General features: G+C 44.3%; 1 protein-coding gene across 1 annotated transcript in view; it reads left to right on the top strand.

Moving 5' to 3' along the window:
• Positions 1–410: 410 nt before the first annotated feature.
• The window catches only part of EIF2B3 (eukaryotic translation initiation factor 2B subunit gamma), a 168,852-nt gene continuing 163,262 nt past the window's right edge, over positions 411–6,000 (top strand). Inside the window, exon 1 of the mRNA XM_049879133.1 lies at positions 411–518. The gene's annotated coding sequence lies outside the window, so the exon portion shown is untranslated. The remainder of the gene's footprint in view (positions 519–6,000) is intronic.

Below are 6,000 nucleotides of genomic sequence, written 5' to 3'. Positions count from 1 at the left end.
TACCAGGATATTCTGGTTCGGAACACCAGGCGTGAGTAGCCATGTTAGACGTCAAGCATATAGAAAGCCCTGGCCTACAAGATCATTCAGTTATTTCTTCACTGGCTAGCCCGTAACTGCAGCCCCCACTGAGCTCTCTTTTCAGACAGTGGTAGCTGAAACCAGGTCCTAGAATGGGAACTCCCTGAGGGAAGCGATAGTAATTTGCTCCTTCTGGATTCCCGGCGTCCTGATGTGGCCGGGACATTCAACGAGCCTTAGCGCTTTGTGAATGAACCAAAGAGGGCACCGCTCCTTGGAGGCCCCGCCCCCTCCGGCCCGCCCCCTCCCCCTCCGAGGTCGGCCCCCTTACCCTCTGTCATCCATCGCTCGGCGCTTGTCCCTTCTCCCAGGGCCTGCTCAGTGCGCCCTATCGATCCACTCGGCCATCGCGCGCCGGCGCCATTGGGCTGTCAGTCAGAGGCGGCGTGGGGAACGTGGGCAGCGCTGGGAGCAGTTACCGCGCGCCGGGAGCTGAGGTAAAGCTGCGGTTCTTGGGCTGCCAGGCCGCGGACTTAGCCGGCTAGCGGGGTTGAGCAGTGCAGCAAGGCCGCCCGGCCCAGCTTCACCTGAGGGAGGAGGGCCCCTCGAGTCGGGCGGAGTTGGGCCCGAGGGAGGTGGTTGGCAATGTAGAGCCCCCATGGACCGCGCAGCCGAGCTTCTCGCCAGCTCCAGTCCGGCCCGACAGGGCCATGGGGCCAAGTGCCCGAAGTAGAAGGGGTTTTGGAGAGAACCCGATCTACCACATCGTGCAACAGATGGAAAAACTGAGTTTCGGAAAGGGGAGAATCTTCTCGAAGTCACAGCGACTGAGTCTTAGACCCGGCACCAGACTCTCTTAGCAGAGTCCCCTGAACTCTTTGCACATCAGCCCTTAATTCATTTATTCAACTAAAGTCTATGGAGCAGTTCTACTCTGTAACACATGGGATTTTTTAGTTGTTTAGGTGCAGGGCAGTGAAATACAAAGGGGAGTAAAGAAAGATCCCCACCCTCAAGCAGCACATAGTGGGATAAGAGACCAGTTATGATAAAATGTTTTATCTTGTTTATTTAAAGCAGGAGGAGGCTATGAGTGCTATGATGGAGGTATGTCAGAGATGTCATGGACGCCCCTTTTAAAGCTTGGGAGGCTAGCAAGACTGTTACATTGATTCCCATCACCCCAGAGTCGTGGCAGTGACATTGAGGCATTTGACACAGTATGCCTTCTATTGTGGTTAGTTGTGTTCATGATTACCAACAAGAGAATATAACTTCATTGAGAGCAGGAACCTCAGGTCTTGCAAACTTGGGTTCTGATGCCTCTTCTGCATGTGTTTGAGCGTGGCTTTTATACATGGTTATTGTGAGGGTCAGAGATCCTCATTAAACATTAATTCGGTGTCTGGCATCTGGCAGACATTGTGTTAGTTACCAGGAATACAGTGATGGCTAACACAGCCCTTCAAGGAACTCACAGGAAAGAAATTTAAACACATATGTCCTGAAATGATCTGTACATGGTAGAGTGGATGCACCCAAAGGAAAGGAGTCGCTTTGTGTGGGAAGGGTTTAGGAATGGCATTATAGGCAAATGATTCTTGTGTTGAGTCTTAAAAGTTGAATAGGTGATTATTAGGCACAGGAGAAGGGCATCTTAGGAAGAAAGAGTTATGAAACAGCATGGTTCATTGGTACAGACGGCTTTCCATGATCTATCTTCTGTCTAATAATATCAAACACTTATATAGTGCTTGCTTTGTGGTAGACATTATTTTGTGTTCTTTACATAGATTAACTCATTTAATCTTCACCACAACTTTTTGAAGTAGAAACTATAATTATCCTCACGTTATAAATGAAGAAAACTGAGGCATAGAAAAGTTATGTAATTTGCCCTAGTTCACATAGCTAATAAATGGTAGAGCTGGAATTGAGACCCAGGTTCTCTGGCTGTAGGCTTTGTGCACCTAACCACCAGGCTGTATTGCCAACCTCCTTACTTGTCCCACCCTTCCATTTTTTTTTGCCCCAACCATATTCATCTACAATATTTGCCATTCCTGAGCTTACCAGGCTATTTCATGACTCTCTACCTATGTTCCTATTTCTCTCTCTGCTTGGACTGCCCTTTTTCCCTACCCCAACATTCCAGTTTTGGTTTAAAATCAGAAAAGGTATGTGTCAGGGTTGTATCCTTTCACCATATTTATTCAGTCTGTATGCAGAACAAATAATCTGAGAAGCTGGACTGGAGAGACTAATTAACCACCTGTGATATGCAGATGACAGCCTTGCTTGATGAAACTGAAAATGACTTGAAGCACTTACTGATGAAGATCAAAGACTACAGCTTTCATTATGGGTAAAGCTCAACATAAAACAAAAATCCTCACCACTGGACCAATAAGCAACATTATGATAAATGGGGAAAAGATTGAAGTTGTCGAGGATTTCATTTTACTTGGATCCACAATCAACACCCATGGAAGCAGCTGTCAAGAAATCAAATGATGTATTACATTGGGCAAATCTGTTGTAAAAGACGTTCTTAAAGTGTTAAAAACCAAGGAAGTCACTTTGAGGTATAAGGCAGGCCTGACCCAAGCCATGGTATTTTCATTTGCCTCATTTGCATGCAAAAGCTGAACAGTGAATAGGAAGACTGAGGAAGAATTGATGCATTTGAATTACAGCATTGGTGAAGAATATTGAATATACCATGGACTGCCAGAAGAACAAACAAATCTGTCTGGAAGGAAGTACAGCCAGAATGCGTCTTAAAAGCAAGGATGGCAAGACTTTGTCTCATTTACTTTGGACACGTTCTCAGGAGGGACCAGTCCCTGGAGAAGGACATCGTGCTTGGTAAAGTAGAGGAGTATAAAGAGGAAGACCCTCAGTGAGATGGATTGACACAGTAGCTGCAACAGTGGGCTCAAACAGCAATGATTATGAGGATGACACAGAACTCGGCAGTGTTTCATTCTCTTGTATGTAAGGTCTCAGCAAGTCAGAACCCACTCAATGGCGTCTAACAACAAGAGCATTCATGTTTGTTTTTCCAGTATCTACTCATCTAAGATTCAGCACTTTCCCTGCAACTCCAGATACAACTGATCATTCCTCCCATTGTGCTCCTACTGTCCCTGTAACACTATATTTCTTTCATTTACATGTTTGTTCTTCACCACAGCTCCTCATGATTGGAAATGTCTTACTCACCTTTATAATCTCTGGCACCTAGTAAAATTCTTGGTTACATGGTAGTGCTAAATAAATGTTTACTGAATGAATGAAGTATCAGAGAGGAGAGAGGAGAGTGCTATGTAAGCCCATAGTACTTTAGTCTGGGAAGATCAGGAAAGGCATCCTGGAGAAATGATCCCTACGCTGAGTTGCCAGTGAGGAGTTAGTGGGAGAAAGGGAAGGAAGGAAAAAGGGTGTTCTAAGAAAAGGAAAAAATATATAAAAAAGTCTCTGATATAAGAACATGCCAGAGGTCATGGTGGTGTTAAAATCATACCGTTGGTCTTGTATCTGCCTGTTTTTTCCAGAGTTTTGAACTAACTCTGGTTTGAACCAGTGCTAAGAATTTGCATTTCTAATAAGTCCTCAGGAAGTTACTCATAAGAATCACCTGGTAATCTTGTTAAACAGTGGATTCTGATTCAGTATATCTATGGGGGAAGTGCAAATTCTCTGCAGGGAACTTGTTAGAAATGCAAATTCTTAGCATGGGCTTGGACCAGAACAAACCTGTTCAAAGCACTGGTTTTTTCCTTTGGTCAGGGCTATAGAAGTCTAAGTATAGGGCCAATTTTAACACTGTAGTGCTTGGGTGCTTCTTAGAATATTCTTGAGGCATAGAATACTTGCTGCTGATGCTGTGAGCTTTATTGCTCTTTGGATGCCCAGTACTTAGTATAGTGCCATAAATATTTATTGAAGTGAGCCGTGAGAAGTGATGTCTCTGGCCGTGGACTGCATGGAAAGCTCCTGATGAGGATGCCTGTCAAGATGCAACTTGGAGCACTTACAGAATTGTAGAACGTTAGAGATGAATGCAGTCACCGTCCTTGGTTTTCAGACTCTGCTCTATGGAGTCCTAAAGTTCCAGGAAGGGGTCTCTGTCCTGGAATAAACCAAAACCAAACCAAACCTGTTGCCGTCGAGTCAATTTCAACTCATAGCTACCCTGTAGGACAGAGGAGAACTGCCCCACAGAGTTTCCAAGGAGCGGCTGGAGGATTCAAACTGCCAACCTTTTGGTTAGCAGCCAAGCTCTTAACCACTGCACCACCAGGGCTCTGTGTCCTGGAGTAGAGGAGGCCAGTTGGCAGGGTTTCAGTTCCCTTGGACGGCATTTTCCCAAATATCCACCTTAACTTAGAACCAGAGGGCACTCTGCTTTTATATATTCTACAGATTGGGCTTCTAAGTAATTTTGTTTTGTTGATTGTGCTTTAGCTGAAAGTTTACAAAGAGAATTAGTTTCTCATTAAACAATTAACACACATACAGTTTTGTGGCACTGGTTGCCAACCCCAGGATGGTTCAATACTCTCCCCTTCTCAACCTTGGATTCCCATTACCAGCTTTTCTGTGCCCTTCTGCCTTCTTGTCCTTGCCCCTGGACCGATATGCCCATTTGGTCTCATATATGTGGTCGAGCTCTGTGTACTAAATAATGTTGTTGTTTGAAGAAAGAGTTCCTTATTTTATAGACAAGAAATTGAGGACCCTCAGAGTTTTAAATGTCAAAATTCAAACTCAGGTTTTTTTGACTCTTGAAGGGGCCAATGCTCTTAATAATATCAGGTGAGGTGGGAGTTGTTTGGGAGCAAATTGAAGTTAAAGTCTAATCTGAGGGTGTTTGCTGGAATTGAAATGACCTTACTTCTGCACCTTTGTATATGTTGTTTCCTTTGTTTAAACAGGTTGCCATCTAGTTTTATTCTGACTCATGGTAACCCCGTGTATTTCAGAGTAGAACTGTGCTCTATAGGGTTTTTTTAAATCGTGCTTTAGGTGGAAGTTTATAGTGCACATTAGTTTCTCATTAAACAATTTATACACAAATTGTTTTGTCACATTGTTTGCAATCCCTGGATTGTATCAGAACCCTCCCCCTTTCCCTTTTCATCCCAGGTTCCTGGTGTCCATTTCATCCAGTTTTCCTGTTTCTGCTTTCTGGTCTTTGCTTTTGTCCAGGTATTGCCTGTTTGGTCCTGTATGTATATTCGATTGAACTAAGAAAAATGTTCCTCACATTTGTTTTTTGTTTTATAGGCCTGTCTAATCTTTGCCTGAAAGGTGGACTTTGGGAGTGGCTTCAGTTCTGAGTTAGCAGAGTATCTGGGGGCCATAATCTTGGGGGTTTCTCCAGCCTTTGTCAGATCAATAAGTCTGGTCTTTTTTTTGTGAACTTCAATTTTGTTCTACATTTTTCTCCTGCTTTGTCTGGGACTCTCTATTATGATCCCTGTTAGAGGCTTCAGTGATGGTAGCCAGGCACTATCTAGTTCTTCTGGGCTCAGGCCAGTGGAGGCTGCTGTTCACGTGGTCCATTAGTCCTTTGGACTAATATTTTCCTTGTGTCTTTGGTTTTCTTCATTCTCCTTTGCTCCAGATGGGATGGAACCAGTAGATACATCTTAGATGACCACTCCCAAGCTTTTAAGACCCCAGACACTCCTCACCAAAGTAGAATGTAGAACATTTTCTTTATGAACTATGTTATGCCAGTTGACCTAGATGTCCCCCAAGACCGTGGTCCCCAGCCCTCAGCCCCAGTAACTCACGGTGTTTGGATGTGTCTAGGAAGTGTCTATGATTTTGCCTTAGTCAAGTTGTGCTGACTTCCCCTATATTGTGCGTTGTCTTTCCCTTCACTAAAGTTACCGCTTGTCTACTATCTAGTTAGCGATTTCCCTCATCACCCTTCCCCTCCCACATGACCATCAAAGATTGCTTCTT

The sequence above is a fragment of the Elephas maximus genome, chromosome 3 (genome assembly GCF_024166365.1).
Source record: "Elephas maximus indicus isolate mEleMax1 chromosome 3, mEleMax1 primary haplotype, whole genome shotgun sequence".
NCBI classification, from domain to species: domain Eukaryota; kingdom Metazoa; phylum Chordata; class Mammalia; order Proboscidea; family Elephantidae; genus Elephas; species Elephas maximus.
Note: the sequence above shows the minus strand (reverse complement) of the source record. Positions and strands in the feature narration are given on the sequence as shown.